Genomic DNA, 14,915 nt, shown 5'->3' with positions numbered 1-14,915 from the left:
TGATAAGGCACATATATTTTGTGTGTGTTGTGCAGTGATTCAGCTACCCCCGTAAACTTATTTTAACCAGGTGAAAAGTGACCTGGATCATAGTGAAACTGCAGCACTCAACTTAAAAAAATGCACGAAAATAGAAACAGTGTAAATTAATTTAAGAGTACTAGATTTAAGAACAGAGACAATGGTCATATGATTCTGACTCTTTGATTTTAATCCTGAAAGGCATATTAGAGGATTTTGCTGGAAGTTAGTCCATCTGTGAAAAGAGCACATGCACCAGACCATCCCGCCAACCCCCACTATCCTGCTCCTTTTCATTATTTGTAAACCATAATCAACAGAAGGCTTGAAAGCTTCACTCTATCTTGAGTCTGTATAATTTATATGTTGACTTTCTGAAATGAGTGACAAAAATCTTGAACTTTTTCATGATATTCAAATTTTTTTTAGATGGACTAGTACTTTAAAACAGAAACAGGTCCACCCAAAGGACAAAACCCCTGAACCGGAAACAAAGCGATGTGGTTCACTTCATTTAGTGTAGTGAAGACTGCAGTGAGTGTTACCCCAAATTCACACCAGGAGCTGCAGCAGTGCTTAATGTAAGTGGAGCTGCGCGCACGCATAAATTTAAAAGTTTCAATTCACACCAGAGCATCACAGACGTTCCTGCTACGCAGCCTGCACATCTTCTCACTGTTTTCAGACATCACATTTTGTACTTGCTTTTTGTTCTTGACATGTAGAATGTGTATTAAGTGTATTGTGAATTAAGTGTAGAACTGTCTGACATTGTAAATTATGTTATATTTGTCTACTTCGAGGATTAACTTTTCGTCATCCATCATTAACCTTTCCTTGGATACAGTGCACGTTGTTTACGTCGTTGTCTTGACTTTGGTTAACTTATTTGGAAAGGGCATCGGAAGTTTATTTTGACACCGCGTGTTTATTTCCTGTCTTTCCCCTGCTAAAAAGCTCGGAGACGCTCCACTGACGCTGCAAAATTAGAACTCCAACCTACCTTGAGCAGCGCGTCAGCGTCAGATGCTCGTTAGACGCATGTATGACACTGCCGGTGGGGATTGTCACACTGGTTGGTGTGAATTGGGGGTTAGACTGGAAAAACAAATGTGCCAACACCAGCACGAGAGCAGCACGGGACCTCAGTCTGCTGTACATCTCCACCTCAAAGCCACTAACCACTCCTTTGAGGATTGTGAGGTATAGATTTAGCCAAAGAAAAGAAATGGTTTGAAAGGGGAGTTAAAGAGGCAATTTCTGTTAGGAAAGATAATCCTTCTTTGAACAGCAATGGGGGGCTTAGACATCATCTATCTCCTATTTATAACTCCATCCTCAAACCTAAATCAAAACAGGGAAAACAAAAGTGATAGCTTCTATACTTATAGGCGTGAGATCACCCATTAGGCACCCATACGATTATGATAAACATGGGCTTGTAAAAGGATCATGTCCCTTTAATCAGAATGAATTATTTATCACCCATATCTTTAACCTTATTTAACCTGAAATTTCAACCATATCTACAGCAGTAGTGTGTGATGACTTTTATGGGTAGGTAAGCAGACTTGGGGTGGATTTCAGTATTTAGTTGATAACAATTTAATAATGCCACTTTTTATGCAAACTACAATGTAAATTAGTATATTTATTTTTACTCACATTAATTGCATGTATACTGAGCCATTTTGGAGTCAAATTAGAGAAGTTGTCAATTTCTCTTCTGTCTTGCAAAAACGGGCACGGAGATCGTTCTACAGTACCTTTAATGATGTTACAGCAGGATTCAGAGCATCAAGGTGACACAGTCTGTAGGCTTCTAACAAAGAGTTGCTGAGAGTCTAAGGGTCTGCAAGCCTAACAAAAGGTTTAGTATTGTCCATATATAAATGTTATCTTCTATCTAGCTGATAGTTTAACCTGGGAATCTTCTGGAGTGTCTGCATCTTCTATGATAAATCAGAGTAGCAAGCATCATTCAGGGTTACTAGACAGAACATTTTTGCAATTTAACTGAAGCAAGCCTTAAGTTTGAAATGAATACAATGAGATAATTGTTCACAAAGCCTAAACTTACGTAATTTATTAATATTTTTATGAAGATGTTAAGATGCTGAATGCTAAACTTAGCATTCATTTAAATGTTTTCCGACACTACTGTATACACAGCAAATTTCCACGATAACAGACATTTTTTGATGTTCCATCCTGAGCTGTTTATTCCACATTATTCTGGAAGTTGCTGTGGCCATTGCCATCATCATTCAGGTTGTACTATTTTGTATGGGGCCGATCCTGACAGCAAATAAGTTCAATACGGATGATTAAGCCATTTTAAAGCCTCCCAGAGAATTGGTCCAATGTGGACATGCATGTGAACATTTAACATTTTACTCAAATGGACCGACTTTCTCATATTTAACGCAAAGTGTTTCCCAAATTCTCCATTGACATGAAAGGATTCCTGTGTAACCTTAAGTTCCTGTTACTCCCGGACGAGCCCCCATTTGTTACGTCCCCTTTACTAGGGGAGAAAGGGAAGTAACAAAAAAAAACAGGATGTTAAAGGTTTAACTAAAAATTGTGCATTATTATTGCATTATTATTATTTACAGTGTAAGGGAAGACCAAAAAAAAAAAAAAAAACAGGCAATTGAGGTGAAAATAAATAGGTGTTAAACAAAATAATCGAATAAACTAAAGAGCCCGAACTAAATACAATGTACCAAATCTAACTCAAGGTTTACTGCGAACAAAAAAAAGGTGTCTCAACGAACTAAACGAGGCAACAGCCGGCAATATAACAAAATGAGACAACCCAACATCAAACAAAAGGGGAGAGCTGGCCGCAGTGATCCAGTCGCCTCGAGCAGGTGGAAGATGGTCCCTTTTCAATCCCCCGCTATCACAGGTAGCATCCGCGGATTGGTGGAAGCGCAGAGATGAAGGCCCAATCGCCGACGCGCTGCAACGCCAGACTCCGTCCCACGTCGGGTACTCCCGCACATCCGGGTCCAGGGCTCGCGGGCCGAGAGCATCATGCACAGACAAAAGCAATTACAGAAGAACGGGAGTACTTTAAGCAAATATCAAAGGGCCGGGGCCTGTAACAGTTCCATCACAAAAAAGCATGATTTAGGAGCGTTTAGAGACAAAAGTGGGTGGGAATAAGGTAGATTTGGTGTTGATGACATAGGTACACTGAAAAAAAAAGGTTGCTGGATTTGCGTAAAAAAGTTATGGACAGTGGTTGCACGCAATAAAGTTATGTTTAGGCTTTGAAACTTTTTTCGAACCCCTCTACACATATTTTTCTCGGAACATGAACATCACTTTTTCATGTTGATGAAATTTGAACAAATCATGCTGAATATGCATATTTATCTTATGGTACCTTATCATGAAATGTATAAGTATGTATAATGTAATTTAATTGATCTAATTCTGTAAAAGAATACAAAAACAGTCTTTAGTTTTCCACAGTTCTGTCTTGTCTTAAACAGAATCAAACACAAAGAGACACACAGTTTGGAGCTGGACAGTGTGAAGATTTATTCCAGTGAAGACGCTCTGGTCTCTGCCTGTGGACACAGAAATAACACATGATGATCACATTCTGATGATCTACTCTGTTCTACATGTTTAAATACATTTAAAGCACTTATTACTACAGTAATGGACCAGAACAGAAGAACAAGAACATTAGAAGTGTATCTGCAGAAACAAAACTCACCATGTGCTGCTTTTCTTCCTCTAAACACAGTAACAGGGAGGGCATCTGGTATAAAGTCTCCTAATGCCACATCACCTTGTACAAGTATGATAACAGTTTCAATAGGAAGTTCATTTTGAAAAATTTTAAAATAATTTTAGTTGGTTTACTTACTTTGTTCATCTGTGCTCTGTGTTTTGTTGGTTCTCAAACATCTTCCTTTTTTCTGAAACATCAACTATAACATTCATGAACTTCCCCACAGCTCCAGCAGAGCTCTGGACGTCACTCTTTGTAGACGACTCTGGAAGCAACACATTCAAATCTTAGTACAAGTGTCACACTCTTGTAGATGGACAGTCAAATACAATTTGTTTCAAGCTGTCCTTACATTAACTCTAATTTCAAATAAAACAACACAAACATGTTTTAACAGTGACGACATTCTAGGCCGGAGAAGCACATAATAAAATCTTTGAAAAGTCTCACCTCCAGATCAGCTTCATAATCCTCCTGCTCCACACTGTGTGTCTCTGCTCCTGTATCTGTCCTGTGTCCTGTTACATTTCAATTTTCCCTCCAAAAGTTTTGGGGAGGAGAATTCCAGAGGGAGGAGCCTCACCAGAAATTATAATAAAGTCATGTTTCCTCAACCTGATTAAAACATGCAGGTCTCACATCGGCCACAATCAAGCGATGTTTGTAAGATTTAAACATGCTTGACAGAGAAACGTAAAAAAGTGATGTTATTGTTGTCAAATTTGTTTTTGCAATTTGAGCAACCCCTCTCAGACCGTTTTTTCAGTGTAGGTATTGTTTCTTTTGAGCTTTTTCCACAAACTAACACTGAACTGATGTAAAACTATGATAAATATTCACTACAGGTAGGCCTACTAAGAATTATAAAAACATGACAACCTGTCATATGCACTTTAACCGTGCGCTGGCACAAATTCCCAGCAATCTCTAAATCCAAATAAATGTATTCAGACAGACTGGATGCGATTAGAGTTGGTCATATTTCATGTTTTATCTGCTCCCTTCTGCTCGGTTTGACTGGAGAGGGAAACATGTATAATTTGTGACAGTACATTATTGTGTTGTTTGTACATTTGGAGCAGGAGGAGAGCGCAGAGTGAGTCTAGCCCCGGGCGTCTGAGAGGAGACATGTGGTCCCCATTTAGAAGGATTAAAACTGTCAAACGCATCAGGCAGGACTAATGACGCTGTTAGCACAACACTGCAGGGGCGGACCACAGAGCACTGCAAAAAAACTGAAAACACAAGAATTTAAATGACTTCAAATTAGAATGTTGATTTTGGGTGTAGTTTTTCATCTTGTCTATATGGAGAGAGACAACTTTAATGCCATACTGTGGAACATTCCCATGCAAATCAGCAACAGGGAGGTAGACCCAACACCAGAAAAGTTGCACAGTGAATCTTTAACATGTTAAGATTTATTTAAGGCCTATTCATACTTCATAAGAACATAAAAACTTTGTTATTATTCTTGAGGTGATAAGAATTAGCCTGATTCATCAGCCGGTTTCACTTCATGGAAACTGACTGACCTCACAGCATTAGGATTCGTTCGCTCGACCCTAGGCGGGTACTTTTTTTATTTAACCAATTGCTGTTATTTGGTCATGATATATGTAATGCACCGCTTTGAAGACTTTTCCCAAATCCCATAGGAAGAAGGACAATAACGTCTTTCCCCTTGATAAAATTCACCAAACATTCTCTTTGCTCCGGCTTTTTAATCAACTCGTATCTCGGGAATCATTGCCAACACAGAATGTATGGCTCTTCGCTGATTGGCTGGTGCCTGAACTCGTACACTTCTGGGGTTTCTTGCAGCAAATGTTTCTGTGTCCGTCTAGTGTATTCCAATTTTTCCAAAGTGAATGAAATTGAGTGCTGAGGCACTAGGTGGCACCAGCAAAACTGATTGATGCTAGATCAGAACTAAAACATAATAAGTTCGTTTGATCGGTTTTCTGACATTTTTCATCGTTCAAAAAGATGTTCTGTCGCCGAACTGCCCTGCCCCCTCACTCTGCCCGCTTTTGTTTTTTTGATGACCATCCTTTTGGCTTTCACAAACTTGTCACAGAGATTACACCAGACTTTTCTACACTGTTTTCCATCCTGGCCTAAAATGTCTGCAATCTCCCTCTACACGCTGTTTGTATTTTCTCACCATTTCCACCCACTGTCACTCAGAACCGTACATTTTTTTTCTTGCTCTGCACTGGAAAGGAAGCAGATAAACCACACCCACATAAATAACCAATCAGAACGAAGATCTTGGACAGCGCTGCCAAACTGTCAATCTAATTTCTGCTCAGCTGAGGTGTTGAGAACCAGCTGCAAAAACCTACCGAAAAGGAGCTACCATGTTGTTATGTGACACATCCTAATTGTTGGTTATAAAGCCAACAATAACTAGCATGCTAAGACACTTCCTGATTATCGGACAATAAAAAGCTTCACAATTAAATGCAAACAGTAGCGGATTAATTTGATCTCAAGTGTAGCGTGACCAGACGTCTCTATTTACCCAAGGATAGTCCCAGTTTTGAGCCCTGTGTCCCCTGTCCCAGCATTTATACAAAAACCACTGATCTGTCCCAGTTTTATACAAGAAATGTCCCAGGTGTCCCTATTTTTGACAAATTTGACACCTACCAACTGTAAAAAGAGGCAGACATTGTCATTTGTGTAAGTAAAATACTGAAAAGCTGCTTAAAAACGACCAAAACACAAAGAAAATGTGATCAAACTGACTCACATATTAGTCGTGAATAAGTCATGAATGAGTCAAATGCAGAATAATTTTAATTAATTACGCGCTCGTTTTACAATTTCAATTTAGTCAGTCTACTCAAGAGCGACTTACAATATATCTGTACTTGAGCAAGACAAGTTTTGCTCAAAAACATGGGAAAAAATCAGGTGCAGAAACTTTAATAAGTACAATTTTCTTACTCTATACTGACAGGAAGAATGTCCAAAATATACTTTAGTGTGAAACCTTTCCAGAAATCTCAACAAACTAAAATGAATCAGTCTAAACCAAAAACAAGATTATTTCCGAATTGAAGCCTGCTGTTTTGTTTTTGCAGTGTGAGGGGAGAGATGGAGATGGTGCACAGATTGAAATGAATGGGTCCAGACATAAAAGCAGAGCCCAGAGACAGACTGAGAGGATAACAACATTAGAGCAGTTTAATCATATTTTAGCTAAATTTTCATCGGTGATTTATGTTTTATTGTCTATTCTTCGAGTAGCTCGGGGTCTGTATGTTATCATTTGTTTCTCTACTTAATGTTAGCCTGTTGTTTACGTAGGTGTTTGGCTGTCTTGGTTCAATATCGCGAGGAAAGGGAGTCATTGGAGTTTTATAAATTGAGAATCACGAGGAAACAACGACCTGTGACAATCTCAGACAGTTGTGTAGGTCATGGTTTGACATTGCAGTGACTTAACAGCAACTTTTTACCTTTGGTTTAGTTGAGAAGGGCAATTCCAAGGCTGAAATTATCCTGCGTTCGATTATCCTTCTGAATCGGTTTTCTGAGGAAGTTGCCTAGTCGCCACTTTTGCTGAGACGGCGCGACTCGGACCTCGGTGGCGGAAAAAGTACCGGTAGACCGAGTCAGAATCCAAGATGCTGCGCCCACTGTGACGTGTAAATATGAACTGTTTTCATTGTGTTTGGACACTTTTGTGGTTTAAATGACAATTGCAGTCACTCGTATCACTGCAGGTGTCGTGGTGAGGCCAATATTAAACAAATACTTGATTTAAAGGGTGTTAACGTCCCTAAGGTTGTAACGGAAGACAAATCATAACATAAAATGAAGTGCAAATTTAAAAACTTCAAGTTTTCATAAGATGAGGGAATAGTCATAATCATAATCCACGTAGTCTGACACACGACACATAATAATACGCCTCAAGCTCTTTCGATACGATATATTTCAAATCAATTTGATACAGGTCAATAAAAAAATAAAGGCTAAATCATGGTTGTGATACTAAAAGTGTTTGTTAAACCATTTCTTGTGCAAAGTTCATATGAAACACAAACATTTTAATCATCAAAACTGTGAAAATGTCCAATGTGTCACATAAACAAGTTTCCTTCCTCTAAACTGTAGCGCTGTAACAAAATCATTTAGTAAAATATACCAGATATAAAAGAATGAGAACTTCACACATCAATTGTTTTTTCTTCATTATTTGTCTCCAAAACCAAAATGAAAAAACAGATAACGATTTGTGTTTTCATTTTTTGATTTTGTGTTTAAATTAATAATGAAAAAAAAAAAACAGATAACGACTGTTTCCCGTTTAAGTGACTTAAACTGCAATGCGATTCAGGACCAGACTGGGATCAGGACCAGGACTGAGACCAGGACTCACGACCAGATCAGGATTGAAAACGGTTTAGTCCTGATTCAGTCCTGGTTCAGTCTGCATACGGTACAAAAGTTCGGCATTGCAGTTTAAGTCACTTAAACGGGAAACGGCCGTTATTTGTTTTTTCTGTTATTCATTTAAACACAAAATCGAAAAATTAAAAAAAAAAACGAATCATTATCTGTTTTTACATTTTGATTTTGGAGACAAATAATGAAGAAAACAGTTGTTGTTTTTTTGTTTTTCTTATTTTTGGTTTTAATTTGAAAAACAAATGAACAAATGATATACAGATTGACTGATCCTCCACCAGAAAAGTTACGCAATACACTTTTAAAGGAGTTGTTTTTTATTGGAGAGAGCAAGTGCAGTTTGACCTGTCTCATGGATGGTTGCTCTTGTGTCTAAACATTTCCTCCGCCCCTACAGATTCTGCCCCAAACTGCCCCCACGACTCAAACTGCCCCTCGCCCCTCCACGGCCCTGGTCTGTCTCTGTTGCCGTGGGCGCTGGATGTTTACGTCTACATGTGTTTGTGGATGAGTTGTCTTCAAACGGACAGCTCACCACACACTTCCCCCATCACTCCTCTCTTACTCTCTCCTCCCTCCAGCTCTCTCTCCTTCTCCTTTCCTGTCTTCATCCTTTCTTTCTCCCTCTGTCCACTTCCCTTTTCTCTTTCCTTCTTTCCCTCTCCTTTCTTCTATCTCTTCTTACTCTCCTGATTTCCTCTCTCTTGAATCTATTTCTCTCTTTACCTCATCTGCCCTCTCTTTCCCCTATTGCTCCTCACTTCTCTCTCTCTCTCTCCCCCACTTTTCTCTCCTGCTCTCCGCTCCGTCTCTCTCCCCCTTTGTTCCTCCATCTCCTTCCCTTCATCCTTCTTCTTTCTCTCATCATCCACATCGTGCCCTGCTTTCCCTCCTCATCCTCCCCTCTCTTTCCTTTCTCCCTCTCTTCCCTTTTCAGCCTCCCTCCCCTTTCCCCTCTTTTCACCCTCTCATTCCTCTCTCCTCTTTTTCCTTACACCCCTTTCTTCCTATCTCCCCTCTCTCCTCTCTATCCCCTCTTCTCTCTCTCTCCTCGCTCTCCTTCTCGTCCCTCTCTTCGCTCCCTCTCTTCTTCTCTCTCCCCTCTCATCCCTCTCTCCCTATACTCTCTTCTCTCTCTCTCCTTTAGTCCCTCTCTTCACTCCCTCCCCTCTTCTCTCTCTCTCTTCTCTCCCCTCTTGTCACTCTCTTTACTCTGTCCCCTCTTCTCTCTCCCTCCTCTCTTTCTTCTCTCATCCCTCTCTCCCCTCTCCTCCCTTACTTCCCTCTCTTTCCTCTCTCTTCACTCTCTCCCCTCTGTTTTTTCTCTCTGCTCCCCTCTCTCTCCTCTCCTCCCTTGCTTCCCTCTCATCACTCTCTTCATTCTCTCCCCTCTCTTTCCTCTCTCCTTCCTCCCTCTCTCACTCCCTCTCCCCTCCTGCTCTCCCCCTCTCCCTCTCTCTCTCCCCTCTCGTCTCTTTCTTCACTCTGTCCCTTGTCTTTCTTCTCTCCTCCCTCTCACCCCTTTCCTTCTCTTTCCCCACTCCCTTTCCCCTCTGTCTCCCCTCACTCTCCTCTCACTCTTCCTCCCTCCCTGTCTCTTCTTCCTCCCTGTCTCTTCTTCCTCTTTGTCTCTTCTTCCTCCGTGTCTCTTCTTCCTCTTTGTTTCTTCTTCCTCCGTGTCTCTTCTTCCTCCTGTCTCTTCTCCTCCTGTCTCTTCTGTCTCTTCTGTCTCTTCTTCCTCTCTTCTTCCTCTGTCTCTTCTTCCTCCCTGTCTCTTCTTCCTCCATGTCTCTTCTTCCTCTCTGTCTCTTCTTCCTCTCCTGTCTCTTCTTCCTCCCTGTCTCTTCTTCCTCTTTGTCTCTTCTTCCTCCCTGTCTCTTCCTCCCTGTCTCTTCTTCCTCCGTGTCTCTTCTTCCTCTTTGTCTCTTCTTCCCCTGTCTCTTCTTCCTCCCTGTCTCTTCTTCCTCCCTGTCTCTTCTTCCTCCCTGTCTCTTCTTCCTCCATGTCTCTTCTTCCTCCTGTCTCTTCTTCCTCCTGTCTCTTCTTCCTCCCTGTCTCTTCTTCCTCCGTGTCTCTTCTTCCCTGTCTCTTCTTCCTCCTCTGTCTCTTCTTCCTCCTTCCTCCCTGTCTCTTCTTCCTCTCTGTCTCTTCTTCCTCTTTGTCTCTTTCTTCTTCTCTCCTGTCTCTTCTTCCTCCCTGTCTCTTCTTCCTCCTTGTCTCTTCTTCCTCTTTGTCTCTTCTTCCTCCCTGTCTCTTCTTCCTCCCTGTCTCTTCTTCCTCCTCTTCTGTCTCTTCTTCCTCCCTGTCTCTTCTTCCTCCTGTCTCTTCTTCCTCTCTGTCTCTTCTTCCTCTTTGTCTCTTCTTCCTCCTGTTCTCTCCTTCTTCTTCCTCTTCTCTTCTCTCTTCTCCTGTCTCTTCTTCCTCCTGTTCTTCTTCCTCTCTTCTTCCTCTCTCTTCCTCCCTGTCTCTTCTTCCTCTTTGTCTCTTCTCTCTTCTCCTCCCTTCTTCTTCTTCTGTTCTTCTTCCTCTCTTCTTCCTCCGTGTCTCTTCTTCCTCCTGTCTCTTCTTTCCTCTCTGTCTCTTCTTCCTCCCGTGTCTCTCTTCCTCCTCCTCTCTCTTCTTCTTCTCCCTGTCTCTTCTTCCTCCGTGTCTCTTCCTCCTCCATGTCTCTTCTTCCTCTCTGTCTCTTCTTCCTCTCTGTCTCTTCTTCCTCCCTGTCTCTTCTTCCTCCCTGTCTCTTCTTCCTCTCTGTCTCTTCTTCCTCCTCTGTCTCTTCTTCCTCCTGTCTCTTCTTCCTCCTGTCTCTTCTCCTCTCTTCTCTTCTCCTCTCTGTCTCTTCTTCCTCCCTGTCTCTTCTTCCTCTCTGTCTCTTCTTCCTCCCTGTCCTCTTCTTCCTCTTCCTCTCTCTTTCTCTTCTTCCTCTCTCTTCTTCTCTCCTCTGTCTCTCTCCTCCTGTCTCTTTCTTCCTCTCTTCTCTTCTTCCTCTGTCTCTTCTTCCTCCCTGTCTCTCTTCCTCCTCTCTCTTCTTCCTCCCTCTCTCTTCTTCCTCTTTGTCTCTTCTTCCTCCGTGTCTCTTCTTCCTCTCTGTCTCTTCTCTTCTCTCCCTTGTCTCTTCTTCCCTGTCTCTTCTTCTCTCTCTCCTCTCTCTCTCTTCTCTCTTCCTCCTCTCTTCTTCCTCCTGTCTCTTCTCTCTCTGTCTCTTCCTCTGTCTCTTCTTCCTCCCTGTCTCTTCTCTCCCTGTCTCTTCTTCTCCTCTGTCTTCTTCCTCCTGTCTCTTCTTCTCCTCTCTCTCTCTCTTCTTTCTTCTTCTTCCTCCCTGCTCTCTCTTCTTCCTCCCTGTCTCTTCTTCCTCCCTGTCTCTTCTTCCTTCTCTCTTCTTCTTCCTCCTTGTTTCTTCCGGGGGGGTTGTTCCATGTTTCCTCGTCCCCGTGGAGTGGGCAGGTTTCAGGTTTAATCTGGGTTCTTCTTCTGTGATGTGTGAGGCTTTTAAACTGTCTGATCTGAGCCCGGGGCCTCGTGCAGCCGCCGGTCGCTCTGTCAGCACCAGCGTGTCAACACCACAGACGAGCACTTCTGCTTGAGCATTTCTCACCGGGGATGCACCGATACAGCTTCTTCAGTCTCGATACCGATTTCGATAAGTGTCTGCGATGCTCGATATTGACTCATAATGCCGCAAAGACTGAAAAAAAAAGAAAAGAAGACAAAACTGATCCAAATATGTTATGGAGCTGTTGTGTATATGTCCAAGAAAGACCAGGATATCGTTTTACCGATATTTGGATGCCGATATCAGCAGATTTTCCCATCAATTCACCCTTATGTAACTGAACTAAATAACCCTGTGTCCCGTCAATCATCATATCATTTTCGCTCTTCCTATGGCGGCTTTTTCTATTTTATTTTGACTTGTGCATTCATGTAATTACACCTTTTTTGACACTTGTCTCTTGCTCTTTTTTGCTACTTATTTAGAATTTATTATTGTCATTTATATTTTTTCCTCTTTGTTATTTTATTATATTGTGATGTGTGAACTACTGTGTCCAAATAATTTCCCTTGTGGATCAATAAAGTTTGTCTAAAGCACAGGTGTCAAACATACGGCCCGGGGGCCAGATCCGGCCCTCCAAGACCTTTAATCTGGCCCTCGGCTGATTTTCTACTAAAATATTTAAATTCAATTTTTTATTAAAATATTGTTAATTTTGTGTGGTGTTTATCATATCAGCATCTCCAGTGTCTCTGTACGTGGCCCCTCCCACCAGAGCAGCACAAATGAAGACTTGTCTCTTTCCAAACGCTCTTAAAGGACGATCGTTTTGACTGTTGACCGTGACACCCTCATCAGAAAAATGTCCAAAATGAGAAAAGTGGAGCCGAGTGCAGGATTTTCCAAGAAAAATGTACTTATTCCTATTTATACAAGTTAATGTTAAACAAGTTCATGTTAAAACATTGTGTTGAAATTGTATTTTTCTTGAAGTTTCAGTTTGTTCATAATATTATAATATTTTGTAAAATAAAGAATTCATCAATTAAAAAAGATTTCTGTAATAGATTTGTGTTTCTCTGCACAAATATTTGAACTTATTGTTATTTTTGGGTTTTAAATGACATGAGTTTTCTGATCCGGCCCCTTTGGGATCAAAGTCGGTTGGATACGGCCCCCGGACCAAAAATGTGAAATTAGATTTTTTTTGCGAGGTTGTTGCTTGTCTCCTAAAATATGGTCCACTTCTTTGTAAAACGGACGTTGTTTGTTTGAGTCTTCTTGAGTCTGAGGACATGTTTTTTTTTTAAATATATTTGGGGGAGCTCTTTTTGGTTTTTTTGTTTTTTTTTTCTTATTTTTCTTACTGCCAGTGTGTGCTTAATTTGGCATTCCCTGTTGTGACTCGTATAAATGTCTGCATACGTTTGTAGCTGTAGGTGTGAAGACAAAACCACTGAATCTCAAACTATCCGTTACTTTCAACAGGAGGTCGCTGTAGCTCCATCTAGTGGTTAATTGCCCAGAACACACTTTTCTCCAGAGTGAGCCCTGTATTGTACATCCAGCACACAGCACTTATAACAGAATCATTTCCCGTAAGGAGGTAAAACAATCTGAATAAATATGACACCAAGAAATACACTTTTTATAATGTGGATGATGTCACGATCTTGTAGGACACGTCGTATCAGAGGCTACGTTCAGACTGCAGCATGACGTGACCCAAATCTGATTTTTTTGGCCCCTGTGCAACCTGTATCTGATCTTTTAATGACACAGATCCAATTTTTTTTTCGAATGCGACTCAGGACACTTGGATATGTGCTCCTAAAACCGATACATATCCGATCATTTGACATGCGACTTCAGTCTGAATGGTCAGGTCGCATTCATCCCACCTACACGTCAGGCTCGGAGTCTCGTCAGTGAAGGGAAAGCGAGGTTTGCAAGAATATTTGGGAGATTGCTGTATTCGGGCTAAATTGGAGGGGTCTTATCGGAACTGTGTGGTTTTTGAAATGATTGCCAAAGAAATGTCCGAGCGTGGCTACAGAGGGTCCTGGCTCCAATGTCAATGAAAAATAAAGAGCCTGCGAGACAAAAACAAGGAGGATAAAGACCCAAACAAACAAAGCGGCCATGGACGTGTAACCTGTCCATTTTATAAAAAAACTGGACCGTATTTTAGGAGACAAGCCCAGCGTTTAGACGACTTTCATAAACACTGAGCACATTCGCTGCGAGTGATGTCGTCGTGTCCTCCAATGCACACGTGGGACACTTTTGGGGCGTTTAACGTTCACACTAGAGTTCACATAGAAGTCGTGTTTAAATGGAAATGTGAACGACCTCGCAAAAAAATCTGATTTGTCCAAAAATATGAATTGAGCATTAAGCCCTGCAGTCTGAACGTAGCCTTAGGGGCCCAGAATTGGAACCTCTGCCTATTAATTAATATTCAGGGGGGGGCCCATGTGAGTTTTCTTTTCCCGAGCCCCCAAATTTCTGTCGACGGGCCTGGTCCAGATGATGATTATGTCAAAATACGACGACGATAATTTTTTATAGTCGCAATTAGTTGATTAACTGCTGCAGCCCAACATCTGAACCTCTTTTGTCTTTCACAGACGTTTAGACACGAGTCTCTCAAACTATTTGTTTTGAACTTCCAATTTTTTCACATTTTTTCTTTTTTTCTTGTTTGCAAAGACATCAAGACTTTGTGAGTGTACTGGCAGTCAAGTTGTAAAATATTTATTGGCACATTTTGCTTTATAATCTGAGGTTTAATCTGTGGTGTCATTGCAGTAATTGTCTGTTCCCCGTCATTGTTCGGACTAAACTCTAACTTTATTTCTACAATTTGTGGTGACCGTCCTTTATTTACAGTGAATATAAACCTATGCTTAATCCTATCCCTGCAACCAGTCACAGACCAACAGCTATTTCACTTATTTCCTTGAAACTACTGCCATCTGCTGGTCACAAAGATGTACTGACTCAGACTCCAGACACATTCTTATGCTTTACTGAAAACTCTGATATAATAGTTACATATCGTATTGTTTTACAGTAGCCTAAATAACTCTTCAAATCCATATTTCTATGGATCAAAGTGGAAGCTCCATCATGCAGTATTTGCTTTTGTTATTTACGTTACAAAAAAAGAAAAAAAAATGTTTGTGAAATCTGAAATTATCTTACGCTAGAAGAAGTAAA

At 41.1% G+C, this 14,915-nt stretch overlaps 1 long non-coding RNA gene across 1 annotated transcript; it reads right to left on the bottom strand.

Moving 5' to 3' along the window:
- Positions 1 to 3,455: 3,455 nt before the first annotated feature.
- LOC129411371 (uncharacterized) lies at positions 3,456 to 4,524 on the bottom strand. Its single transcript, XR_008633282.1, has 4 exons — positions 4,226 to 4,524; positions 3,911 to 4,040; positions 3,758 to 3,832; positions 3,456 to 3,605 (listed from the first exon to the last, which is right to left on the bottom strand). It is a non-coding gene; the product is annotated as an uncharacterized LOC129411371 (long non-coding RNA).
- Positions 4,525 to 14,915: the final 10,391 nt, after the last annotated feature.

Source organism: Boleophthalmus pectinirostris, unplaced genomic scaffold (assembly GCF_026225935.1).
Source record: "Boleophthalmus pectinirostris isolate CB_2022bp ecotype Guang Dong unplaced genomic scaffold, ASM2622593v1 HiC_scaffold_4, whole genome shotgun sequence".
NCBI lineage: Eukaryota > Metazoa > Chordata > Actinopteri > Gobiiformes > Gobiidae > Boleophthalmus > Boleophthalmus pectinirostris.
Note: the sequence above shows the minus strand (reverse complement) of the source record. Positions and strands in the feature narration are given on the sequence as shown.